At 40.7% G+C, this 14,280-nt stretch overlaps 1 protein-coding gene across 5 annotated transcripts in view; it reads right to left on the reverse strand.

Moving 5' to 3' along the window:
* The window catches only part of LOC138754277 (polyhomeotic-like protein 2), a 227,968-nt gene that overhangs the window by 201,169 nt on the left and 12,519 nt on the right, over window positions 1–14,280 (reverse strand). The gene's annotated exons all lie outside the window — the stretch shown is intronic.

Here is a 14,280-nt window from a genome sequence, read left to right on the forward strand (position 1 = left end):
GGTAATATATCTTTATCTCCTATGGTTGATGTGAGACCTGTTGAGTTCCTCTAGCATTTCTGTGTTTTGATCCCAACCTTTTTACGTCCTGACCAATGAAGGCAAGCGTGCTGGGCCTTCTTCACCATCCCATCTACATGTGCGCTTCCCAAGGTGTAGCACCTCGCACTTGTCCAGATTCAACTCCATCTGCCATTACTCTGCCCATATTTCCAACTGGTCTATATCCTGCTGTATTCTTTGACAAACTCCATCACTACTCACAACTCCATCAATGTTTTTGGGTTGCTGGGAGTAGTGGCCAGTAGTGGCCAGTAGGGTAAAATCAGCCTTCTCCAGAAAAGAAGAAAAAAAGTTAGGAAAAGACAAAGTTCATTAAATACAACAGCCCCTAAGGCTAGAGCTGGATGAGGTCCTCACCCAGGATGAGACATATAAGGCAATCGAACAACTGAAAAGTGGCAAAGCAGCAGGTATGGATGGAATCCCCCCAGAAGTCTGGAAGGCTGGCGGCAAAACTCAGCATGCCAAACTGCATGAGTTTTTCAAGCTTTGTTGGGACCAAGGAAAGCTGCCTCAGGACCTTCGTGATGCTACCATCATCACCCTGTACAAAAACAAAGGCGAGAAATCAGACTTTTCAAACTACAGGGGAATCACGCTGCTCTCCATTGCAGGCAAAATCTTCGCTAGGATTCTCCTAAATAGAATAATACCTAGTGTCGCTGAGAATATTATCCCAGAATCACAGTGCGGCTTTCGCGCAAACAGAAGAACGACTGACATGGTCTTTGCCCTCAGACAGCTCCAAGAAAAGTGCAGAGAACAAAACAAAGGACTCTACATCACCTTTGTTGACCTCACCAAAGCCTTCGACACCGTGAGCAGGAAAGGGCTTTGGCAAATACTAGAGCGCATCGGATGCCCCCCAAAGTTCCTCAGCATGATTATCCAACTGCACGAAAACCAACAAGGTCGGGTCAGATACAGCAATGAGCTCTCTGAACCCTTCTCCATTAACAATGGTGTGAAGCAAGGCTGTGTTCTCGCACCAACCCTCTTTTCAATCTTCTTCAGCATGATGCTGAACCAAGCCATGAAAGACCTTAACAATGAAGACGCTGTTTACATCTGGTACCGCACGGATGGCAGTCTCTTCAATCTGAGGCGCCTGCAAGCTCACACCAAGACACAAGAGAAACTTGTCTGTGAACTACTCTTTGCAGACGATGCCACTTTAGTTGCCCATTCAGAGCCAGCTCTTCAGCGCTTGACGTCCTGTTTTGCGGAAACTGCCAAAATGTTTGGCCTGGAAGTCAGCCTGAAGAAAACTGAGGTCCTCCATCAGCCAGCTCCCCACCACGACTACCAGCCCCCCCACTTCTCCATTGGGCACACAAAACTCAAAACGGTCAACCAGTTTACCTATCTCGGCTGCACCATTTCATCAGATGCAAGGATCGACAACGAGATAGACAACAGACTCGTCAAGGCAAAAAGACTACAAAAAAGAGTCTGGAAAAACAACCAACTGAAAAACCTCACAAAGATAAGCGTATACAGAGCCGTTGTCATACCCACACTCCTGTTCGGCTCCGAATCATGGGTCCTCTACCGGCATCACCTACGCCTCCTAGAACGCTTCCACCAGCGTTGTCTCCGCTCCATCCTCAACATTCATTGGAGCGCTTTCATCCCTAACGTCGAAGTACTTGAGATGGCAGAGGTCGACAGCATCGAGTCCACGCTGCTGAAGATCCAGCTGCGCTGGGTGGGTCACGTCTCCAGAATGGAGGACCATCGCCTTCCCAAGATCGTGTTATATGGCGAGCTCGCCACTGGCCACCGTGACAGAGGTGCACCAAAGAAAAGGTACAAGGACTGCCTAAAGAAATCTCTTGGTGCCTGCCACATTGACCACCGCCAGTGGGCTGATATCGCCTCAAACCGTGCATCTTGGTGCCTCACAGTTTGGCGGGCAACAACCTCCTTTGAAGAAGACCGCAGAGCCCACCTCACTGACAAAAGGCAAAGGAGGAAAAACCCAACACCCAACCCCAACCAACCAATTTTCCCCTGCAACCGCTGCAACCGTGTCTGCCTGTCCCGCATCGGACTTGTCAGCCACAAACGAGCCTGCAGCTGACGTGGACATTTACCCCCTCCATAAATCTTCGTCCACGAAGCCAAGCCAAAGAAAAAAAAGAAGAAAGAAGAATAAGAAATAAAAGATAAAGTTGCAGAGAAGAGAAAGAAAATGGCACTGAAGAAGGAAAAAGTAAAAACAAACGGAAATAAAGAAGAAAAGACACTAGAAAAGAAAGGAGAAGGCCTGACCTGCACGAAGGAACAGGGAGCCGTGGTGGAGAAGAGTGCCCGATCTCCAAGGTTAGTGTTGGCCCTGCGGAGTCGCAACCCCCCCGACCGGTAGACTGCAAAAATGGCTCTCTGAGCCAAACAAAAGTGCGCAGTGCGCAATCTAAGGTAAAGGAAAACACCAACGGGAGGGGGGCTTAGCCAAGGAGCGGGTAACCACAGCGCGACCAGCTGAGACATGCCCAACAGCAGGGCTCTTAGCTGGAAGATGAGGAAAGCGGCAGGAGAGGGAGTGAAGTACCAAGTGAGAAAGAAAGTCGACGGGGTGAATGGAAAGAGGAGCAGCAGCAGGAGACTCGACAGATGACCAGCTCAGAAGAAGAAGACCAACTGTAAAAGGCCAAGCAAGAAGAGACTGGACAAAGTGAGACAAGCAACTCATCAGAAAAATCAGAAGAGACACAGAAGATGACACAAACACAGGTACAGAAGATGAGGAAGAAGAAGACCAAGATCTTCACAGAGAAATAGAAGGTAAAACAGATGGACAGAATATATATAAAGTTTTTTTTGAAGAACAAATGAGATCATTAAAAAAATGGTTGTCATTAGAATTTAGTGCAATTAAAAGAAAAATGAAAAGAACAAGATAAAATGCAAAGGTTAGAACTGGTCATGACAGAAATAGGGAAAAGAGTAGAGAATGTGGAAGAATGAGAAACGACTGTAGAAATGGAAGTAAATGACTTAAGAGGAAAATTGGAAGAAAGTGACAAAAAAATTAAAGAGTCACAAGAGTTGTTAGCTCAGAAAATTGATATGTTGGTAAATTATAGTAGGCGAAACAACATAAAAATAGTGGGCCTAAAGGAGGGTGAAGAAGGCACAGATATGAAGGAATTTATAAAAGAATGGATTCCAAAGGTCCTGGGAATGACAGAAATACAGGAATGAATGGAAATAGGAAGGGCACACTGAACACTAGCTCCAAAACCAGAGACATCAAAAACCAAGATCTGTTTTAGTAAAAATTTTGAGATATACGACGAGAGAAAATATACTGGAGCGGGCAAGGAATAAAATTAGAGAAGACAATAAACCATTGGAATACAAGGGTCAAAAAATATTTTTTTACCCAGACATAAGTTTTGAACTCTTAAAGAAGAGAAAGGAGTTTAATACAACAAAATCGATCCTATGGAAAAAAGGTTATAAATTCATGTTAAGACATCCAGCTGTGCTTAAAATATTTATCCCTGAGGAGCAAAACAGACTGTTCTTGGATCCAGAGGAAGCAAAAGAATTTGCAGAATGTTTGCAGGACAGAAGAAGAGATGAAGAGATGTAACAAGAACGAAGAATGGCGATAAAATACATATAAAGGTGTAATAATAATGTATATGTAAGAACTAAAGAAGGGAAAGAGAAGGGAAGGAAGGAAGTAAGGGGGAAAAAAAGGGAGAATTTTGTTATATGTGTATAAAAAAAGTGTTTTCTTGGGGGGAGTTGGGGGGAGGGAAAGAATAACCGTCACTGCAAAATCAGTTGATGCTTGCGAGCAGGATCGCAATCCAAAAGGAAAGGGGAGTTGTGGTTGCCCGGCAAAGGATAAGGGGCAACTCAGAGGGGGGGGTGGGATATTTGGGGTTAAGGGAATATTGGATGTGGGAGTTGTTGGAGTATTTTATGTTTTAAATGTGTTGCCATACATTGAGTTTAAAAAGGGAAAACAGAGAGATGAAAATGGGGTAAAGGGGGATGGTGGTGGTGAGGAAGCAGAAATAGGTGTAAACAGGATATGAGATGGTCACGTTGAACTATATGACTATAAACATTAATGGAATGCATAACCAAATTAAAAGGAAGAGGCTATTAAATTTCCTGAAAAAAGAAAAAATAGATATAGTATTTGTGCAGGAAACGTATCTAACTGAAGTGGAACATAACAAATTAAAGAGAGACTGGGTAGGACAGCATTATATAATTCAAAAGCTAGAGGTGTAGCTATATTAATTAATAAAAATGTACCAATCAAAATAAAGGAGGAAATAATAGATCCAGCAGGGAGGTATGTAATGATAAAGTGTCAGATATATTCAGAATTTTGGAATTTGCTCAATATCTATCTGCACCTAATGAGGAGGATCAAAAGTTTATGCAAGATATTTTTTTTGAAGATTGTAGATACACAAGGAAATATATTGATAGGAGGGGATTTTAACCTTAATTTGGATCCAATGTTGGATAAAACAGGACAAAAGACTAGTAAAAAGAATAAAGTGGCCAAGTTTATGGTTAAATCAATGCAGGAAATGAAACTTATGGATATGGAGGAGGCAGCACCCAAGAGAGAAGGAATACTCATTTTATTCAAGTAGGCATAAAACATACTCAAGGATTGATATGTTTTTGTAGTCGTCCCATATTCAAGGGAGAGTTAGGAAAACTGAATATAAAGCTAGATTACTATCTGATTATTCACCCCTGTTATTAACAATAGAACTGGAGGACATCCCACCAAGAACATATAGATGGAGGTTAAACTCCATGCTACTTAAAAGGCAGGAATTTAGAGAGTTTATTGAATGCCAAATTAAAACATATTTTGAAATAAATATGGAATCAGTGAAAGACAAATTTATGTTATGGGATGCAATGAAAGCCTTCATTAGAGGGCAGATAATAAGTTATGTAACTAAGATGAAAAAGGACTACAATTGGGAAATAGAGCTGTTGGAAAGGGAGATAGTAAGTACAGAAAAGGAACTAGTAAAAAGGGATGATATAATGAAAAGGAGAGAGTTGGCGGACAAAAAAAATAAAATATGAAACATTACAAACGTACAATGTGGAGAAGAACATAATGAAAATAAAGCAAAAGTATTATGAACTGGGAGAAAAAACACATAAAATATTAGCCTGGCAACTTAAAAACAGAACAAGCTAAAAGAACGATACTGGCATCAAGGAAAAAGGACAAACAAATTACATATAACCCAATAGAGATTAATGAGAACTTTAAGGAATTTTATGAACAGTTATACCAAACTGAGAATGAGGGGAAAGATGATAAAATAGAAGAGCTTTTAGCTAAAATTGAACTGCCGAAATTGCAAGAAGAGGAACAAAACAAACTGATAAAACCATTTGAAATAGAGGAAGTACAGGATATATTAAAAAAGCTGTCAAACAATAAAACGCCAGGAGAGGATGGATTCCCAACAGTATTCTATAAAACATTTGAAGAGTTATTAATTCCTCCTCTCCTGGAAGTAATGAACCAGGTAGAAGAAACACAAAACTTGCCAGATTCATGTAAGACAGCAATAATTACAGTAATACCAAAGATGGGGAAGGATCCATTAATACCAGCATCATATAGACCAATATCTCTACTTAACTCAGATTATAAGAAAATTGTGTAATTATTGGCATACAGATTGGCTGATTGTGTACCAAAAATAGTAAAACAAGATCAGTCTGGATTTATTAAGAAAGGACGAACAGCGGATAATGTCTGTAAACTTATTAATCTAATTCATGCAATTCGAGGTAAAAAGAAGCCAACAGTGGCAGTTGCTTTAGACGCAGAAAAAGTCTTTGACAGAGTAGAATGGAACTATTTATTTAAAGTATTTCAGAGGTTCAATCTACCAGAAAAATATATTAATTGGATTAAAGCATTATATAATGGACCATTGATGAAGGTAAACAGTAAATGGATATGTATCGACCCAATTTAAATTAAGTAAGTCAACTAGACAGGGATGTCCATTATCCTCCTCATTGTTTGCCTTAGCAATAGAACCATTGGCAGAACTGATAAGAACAGAAAATAATATAAAAGGGATAAAAATAAAGGAGGAGTATAAAATCAGTTTATTTGCAGATGACATCATAGTATACTTAACAGAACCAGAAATATCAATAGAAGAATTTCATAAGAAATTGAAGGAGTATGGAGAAATATCGGGGTACAAGATCAACACAAATAAAATGAAGTGATGCCAATGAGTAACGCGGATTAAACAGAATTTAATAAAAGAATCACCATTTAAATGGCAAACACAAGCAATCCGATACCTAGGTATCAGGTTGGATAATAACTTAAGCCACTTGTACAAACTAAATTATCAGCCACTAATAAAGAAATTGCAGGAATATTTAGACCATTGGAAAGAATTACCGCTAATGTTGATAGGGAGGGTAAATTACATTAAAATGAATGTCTTCCCAAGGATACAATACTTATTTCAATCATTGCCAATTCCCTTAACAGAGAAATTCTTTAACGAACGAAAGAGAATAATAAGAAAATTCTTGTGGAAAGGGGGGAAACCGTGAATAGCATTAGATAAATTAACAGAGAGGTACAACCAAGGTGGTTAGCAGTTACCAAACTTTAAAAATTATTATAGAGCCGCACAATTAAGGTATTTATCAGATTTTTACCAGACAAGGGAAAAACCAGACTGGACTTAGATAGAACTAGATAATAGTTAAGAATTGCAACTAAAATAGGGGAGAAGGTACCGGAACATATATTTTATAAGTGGGATGAAAAGTTGGTGCAATATAAAAGCTCACCAGTATTGCATCATTTACTTAGTATATGGAAGAAGATCCACTTAGAAAGGAAAAAAAACAAATTACGAAATACCAAAATTGTTATTGAGAGAATGAGAGAGAAAAGGAATCAAAATAGAAAATTGAGTTTTGGGAAATAATTTATTAACATTTGAACAGTTGAAGTACAAATATGGAATAACTCATGGTACAATGTTTGCATATCATCAACTGAAAGCTTATTTAAAGGATAAATTGGGAAACAGACTAAGATTACCAGAAGGAAGCAGGTTTGAATATGTGATTATAAACACCATGATAATTAAAAGATTTATAACGAACATGTGCATTAAGCTGCAAGATAAAGAAAAGGATGAAATAAGCTATATACCTAAACAAAAGTGGGAAAAAGATTTAAACATAAAGATAAAAAAATGAAACATGGGAAAAGTTATATTCTGGAACTATGAAGAATATAATAAACACAAGGTTATGCATGAAACAGTATAATTGGTGACACAGGTTATATATCACGCCCCAAAAGTTAAAGAAATGGGATCCAACATTATCAGATAGATGTTTTTGCTGTAAGAAGGAAATGGGAACAACAGTACATGCAATTTGGGCATGTAAGAAAATGAAAATGTTTTGGGAAGATCTAAATCAGATATTAAATAAAATCACAAAAAATAACATACCAAAAAATCCAGAGATCTTTCTTCTAAGTAACATAAGAAGTAAAGAATTAGTCCTCAAATTGGATAAAGCACAAAAAAGATTTATTATGATAGCCTTAGCAGTAGCAAAAAAATGTATAATGTCAACTTGGAAAATGGAAGAGAGCCTGAGAATACAGCAATAGTACATGGAAATGAATAAATGTATTTCATTGGAAAAAAAAGTCACATAATTTGAACAAATTTGGGAACCATACATGGAAGGCTTGCCTCAGACCTCCACCACCTAAAATGATAAGAAGACAAAACGACTTGATTCAGTGTGTAAAAGTAGATGACACATTATTCTTGTTTATTTTCATTGTGTGATGACATTGTTTAATGGTTTTATTGTATTGTATATGTTGAATATTTATTGGTTTTGGAGGGGGGGTGGGAAGGGTAGGGGGAAAAAAAGGGAGAAAATGCCACTGTGTATATTTAATGAGAAACGTTTGTATATATTTTGGTTGGTATGGTTCACAGTGTGAAAACTAAAAAATTATTTAAAAAAAAAATTTCTGGGTTTTCCTGTAAACTTACTAATCCGCACATCAAAATCATTTATAAATACCATTTATATAATCATTTATATATACCAAAATCATTTACAGATCCCAGTACGATCTGTGTGTTGGTCACATGGTCACAGACCAGTCAGAACAACACCACTCCACCACTACTCTTTGTTTTCTATAGCCAAGCCAGTTTTGAATCCATCTACCAAATCATCATGGATCCCATGTGACTTAATTTATGATGGTTTGCATTTTACATGAATAAGGAATATCTCAAAAGACTTACATAAAAATCTTTCAAAGTCATTGTTGCAATGTCAGAAACATGGCTCAGCAAGTTCCCAAATGTAGCAATGAAATAATGACAGGAGATTCCTGTGAGTGCTATCAGATAAGGGATGAACGTTGTCTACAGGTTACTGAGAAGAACCTCACCATAACTTGATGAAGGGCTTAAGCCCAAAATATCAGTTCTGTATCTTTATCTTTGCTACATAAAGGACACTGTTTGACCTGCTGAGTTTCTCCAGCATTGTATTTTTATTTCAACCACAATGTCCACAGACTTTTGTATTTTATTTCTGAGGAGAACTCCCCTGTTTTACATTCATCTGTAGGAACAATCACTCTTCCATTAGGGCTGGGCCCCTCCTTAATGTGTACAGGAGAGGCAGGAATACCACAAAGACAATAGGTGCCTGGATTTATCTTGGTGCAGCAGCCAACCTGGTGTAATCATCACCCTTGGCATGTCCATGGAAGGCACATGGACTCCGAGATTACTAATATTAAAGTAACAACTCATTAACTAGCCCACAATGCATTTAATCAAAGTATATTAACAGGGCTGTTTTTAGCTGTGACAAGGTCAATGATTATTGTACGCATTTTCATTTTTAGATAACATGTTCTTAGCTCATTCCTGAAAACCGATGACCTTTCAGTCAACACTTTAATCTTCCTTTGACTGCATTGCTTGTGATGGCTACATCGACGCTGATGTATTTTACTTTGAGTATCACATCGACCCCCTGCATCTGCTTTCCTCCTCTTGAAGGACCAGAGCCAAATTGGCACACCACAGGGATCCCAACATTCTGCCTGTCCAGTTTGGCATCTCTGAGGTCATCACCAGGAATCCATAGAGTCCATGTGGAAATTCCAACTGACAGTTCACTGAGTTCGAACTCAGCTTTTGCCAAGTCAAGCCTGAACCAATGACTTCTTGTGATCTAGCTCACATGTAGCCTGGCGTGTGCCCAACGCAGCTTGGCCAGGTGCCCAGCATGTCTGTCTCTCTCCATGTAACACGATGCTCTCCTCACATTACTGAGCTGTATCCTCATGTGATCAGGCCCAACACCCAAGACTCATCCTCCCTCACCACATCAGAATCTCAGCCTCATCCCTGCTAAATGTCCATTCCCCAAACCTGACCCAAAATACATTCATTCCTCATGATCATTCCTGCTCTTTGTTCCTTTGCTATTGTTCTCACTGTCTGAAGCCAGGTGGTTTTCTTGCTGTTGCCCCCCCCCCCCCCCCTTCTTTCATCTGCTTCTTTGCACATTTTGATGGCATGAGTAAAATTATCAGTGACAAACACTGGGACCAGTACAGTTCTCAGGCCCCAGTCCTCCAACCTGCTGCTCAGGGACTGACCCAGCCTGCTCCTAATTCTATCTGCTTTGTTGACAGATGCTTAAAATTAACCCATTTCCCAGGAGATGCCCCAGTTGTAGGCTGTTTCAGAAGCTTCTTCTGTACACAGATTCAGAAATGAAGCATAGAAAGAGAATGATATGAAAAGTTAATCTTAGTTTGCTCTTCACTGGGATAGGTACCTCAGCATGGGCAAGTTGTCAATATTGGAACAGCTTTAAAGTTCCTCCAGGCTTAGACTAGGGACATATCCATGCACCATATCTTAGGATACAGAGACTTGCCAGGTCAAAGAAAGCTCCGCATCCCCCTGATAAACTAGTACCCTGCATAGCCACAGCTGGCACATGGAGAACCCTATCAAGGTGAAAACACACACACAAGCCAGCGGAACCAGACAACATACCTGGGCAGGTACCAAAGGACTGGTCAGAGCAACTGACGGAGCTCCTTTCAGACATCTTTAACACCTCACTGCAGCAGACTAGTGTCCACGTGGGTTTCTAGACAGCCACTATCATCCTGATATACATTAGAGTGAAAATAACAGGCCTCAATGACAACTTCCCTGTGGCAGTGACCTCCACCATGATGAAATGCTTTGAGCATCTAGTGATGGGATGCATCAAAGCACTCCTCCCTCCCAGAGGTGCTGGGCCAATTTCAATTTGCCTACAGATGGAACCATTCCAATGATGACCATCCATTCCATCCTGACCTATCTGAAGAATTGCGCTGACCAGGTCAGCACCACCAAATGAGCACTGGCGCACTTCAGCCCACTCCTGTTCACGCTACTGATCCACAACTGTATCGCCAGTTCCAGCTTGAACAGTGCCATCAAGTTTGCAAATGATACATCAGTTGTTGGTCTCATCAGCAACGACAGAGAAGAGGTTGAAAATCTTGCGATGACCCACCCTCCACTGTAGTAGAGAGAGTGGAGAGCACCAAGTTCCTTGGAGTTCACTTAAATAGTGACCTATCGTGGAGACTCAACATTTCTTCACTTGTCAGGGAGGTGCAACAGTGACTGCACTTCCTGAGAAGACTGAAGCGGGCAAAGCTACCGGCCACCATCAAGTTAACTTTCTAATGGAGCTCTATTGAGAGTGTCCTGGCCGGCTGCATCACAGTGTGGTACAGATGCTGTAGAGAAATGGACTGGAGGTCAATCCACTGGGCTATCAGAGTAATAAGAGAGGATCATTGGGGTCTCCCTACCCCCCCCCCCTCATCGCTTATCGACGTGATCTACTGAGATTGTTGTTTGAAGATGGCTCACAAAATCATTGAGGACCCCTTCCACCCCACACACAGCATTTTGCAGCTACTCCCATTGCAAAAGAGATACAGGAATATCAGAGCTGGCACCACCAGGCTGAGAATGACGCTGGGCAGTGGGAATGCTGAATGATTTATGAACTGATGACACTAACCCTCCAAGACTACTATTTATTTAACAATATTTATTCATTTTAATGTATGTATATATGTACTGTATATGTATAATTTGTCTGTATGAATGTTATTTCCGCACGTATGTTTGCACGGTTTTGCACTGAGGACCAGAGAACACTGTTTTGTCAAGGTTTACTTGTACAATCGGCTGATAATAAACTTGAAGTTGTACTTGAGTGTAATTTCCAGCTGTCAGAATGGTACAAACAAGACACCAGGACCTGAAGCAAAGGGAGAAACAGCTGGAGGAGTTTGGGGGGTGCGGCGGGTTGGGGGGGGGGGTGTGGGGTGAGGGAGGCAGTCCCTGTGGAGGGTCATGAACAGTCAATACTGGTTGAAACTCTGCTTCACGACTGGTTTTTGCCATCAGAACAATGCCCTTTTATGGTATATCCCTCAGCTGTTATTTATGATGTTAAATGCCACATATGTATGAGTGTACAGGACTATTCCATGAAGAGACCTTGAGTGAACTACTTTCCTTGTTTGAATGTCTAATGTGCAACACTCTGCATATCCTGTTGCAGTATTTACGAAGAACTGACTGAGCAGAGATATTTTACACTGGCAATGTGGATGGGTGGTGGGGGTCATTGAGGGTGCTGTGAGTTCATGACTGTTAGAGTGATCCGTGAAGCTCCAAAACAGTCATGGAAAGTTCAAAGGCAAATAGTTGGCATCTTTAAACTACTAGGAACAAATTACAAACCTAGAAACAGTTGAACGAGAATATGGTATGGAACAGGAACAGGCCCTTTGGCCCATGTGTCTGTGCTGAACTTGAAGCAAAAATTAAACTCAAACTCTGCTGGGTGCACTAGATTCATCACCCTCTATTTCTTACATATTCATGTGTCTGACTAGAAGCCCCTGAAATGCTATGATTGTATCACTCCACATACCTCCTTCTACCTCCTCTCCTTCACCTCACATAAAACACATGTCCTTTATAAAGTATAAGATGGCAGCAGAGCTCCAGACCGTTCCACAACTTTGCAGTCGGAAGACCTGATGTTCATCAACACAATTTATGCAAAGTCTTGGCAATAATGACATGTGCTGCCCTTTGACCATGTGGGGATCAACAGATGAAGAGTATTTTTAGGGTGAATAATATTATTAACATAAAGGGTCATGGGCTGGGTAGACATCCGGTAGACGGTGAAAGGCAGCAGGAGGGGGTTTACACATCATTACGAAGGATAAACAAGACAGGGAATATACTGATGGAGAGAGACACAGACATTTCAGAACAAAATGGATTAATGGGCAAGACATGGATTTGAGCATTGTCACAGCTGTAGACTTCTCCAGTGTGCGTGAGAATAGGGATGCGCAGGAGCTGTCAGCAACAACAAATAGCTGTACTTTGAAGTAGAGATCGTTTTTATGTATAGCAAGTAACTGATCATACTGCACCATCATTGACCATACGACACTGTCACTGCTATTGTGTAGGAGGTAAGCAAGTGGCAGACTGCAGCAAATCTTTGGAAGAGCTTTCTCTGAGTTTCAGCCCATTCCCATAAGGTTCTTAAAATACATGATGTGCTTCGTCAATGGGCCTGAGTGTACATGTTAATTCCATCTGACTGCACAGCTGACAAGTTTGCATTGGGAAGTTTCTCTGCTCTCCCATGATGATCAATTTTAATGATGTCGCCACTGGATGCCTGGGTCCCAAGCCCTAAAATCCCTTCCTTAAAGTTCCATGACTACCTATCTTTTTATGACTCTCCTTACAACTGATCTGTTGGCCCAGATTTTAGCCACCGGTGCTGACCTCATCTCCTGTGGCTTGGTTAAATCATGTTCCTGTGAAGTGGCTGGAGTCATTTTGCCATGCTCAAGGTGATGAATGCAGTAACATTGGATGTGTAGAGGTTCATGATTCACAGGGTCAAAGTATCCCCTTGTCTGTATTTCAGGAATGAGCTAAAGTACAGGTTAATTCCATGTTGTATGTTCAGGGTTAGTGACTGGAAATGAATTTTACATTAAACCAGGAGAGAAGGAAGATTTAAACAACTAGAATAAGAGTTTAGTTATTTTGAGGATCATAAAAGAAAAGAAAGCAGACTTTGAAAGCCTTGTTTCTTCAGCAAAAACAGAGATGACTAATCTAACCAGCTCAAAATCCGATTTAATGTGAGTCTGATAAAAGAGCCCTGCAGCATCTGTGTGAGTAAAGATGGGACTGCACCCTCAGCAAAGTTAATCTGCACACGGTTTAGATAAGCCTCCTCTTTGTCTAGCTGAGATTACGGAGATGTACGTGTGATTGAATCAGGAGCCGCACCTTGGATTAAATTCTATTTCATCTCTGTGCTTTGCTGCTACATTAACCCCTTGGAAGCTGTAAATAGACCAAGAATTGCAGAGTTGGACAGGATGTAGAACTTCCTTTCCAGTTTAAAGTGGGAACATTTTGTTAAGTTTCCTTTCATCCTTCCACGATTCGTTTCATTTCCTTTCACAAGGGTAGGGCAACTAAAGTCCAGGCCTGAAACATAAAGGCACAAGTAGCTCCTCAGCCAAGAAATGGGAGAATGCAGGCAGTAGTCCCATGCCTCTAAGGCAGGGGTGGCCAACCTTTTCATTTTTAATTTTGGCCATTTTGGCCCATGAGTACATGCCACCCAATTAATCTGCACCCCCAGAATGTACCTGTGGGCCAAAATGGTTTGTTACCATGCTGTATCTAAATTAAAAATGAAAAGGTTGGCCACCCCTGCTAAGGCCATGTTAAATGGGCAAAGCACTTGGTGCTCACAAATGTTTTGTGTACAAGTTGCTGGTAACTTTCTTGACACAATGAGGTGACGCCCAGGGAAGAAGTATTAGGATGGTTTGGAGCATCCTAATGTCTGGTGAGACATTAGAACACTTGGCCAACGCTTATGTTGAAACTGGATATGGCTTTGTAGGATAGACTGGGGGAAGGGTTTAGAAATGAAATTCCAGAACCTGGGTAGAGGGATTTACTTTAAGGATGAGTGAGTCACCTCTCAGATGAAATCAGAGATCTCAAAAAGTTGCAG

The sequence above is a fragment of the Narcine bancroftii genome, chromosome 2, assembly GCF_036971445.1.
Source record: "Narcine bancroftii isolate sNarBan1 chromosome 2, sNarBan1.hap1, whole genome shotgun sequence".
In the NCBI taxonomy this organism is placed as follows: domain Eukaryota; kingdom Metazoa; phylum Chordata; class Chondrichthyes; order Torpediniformes; family Narcinidae; genus Narcine; species Narcine bancroftii.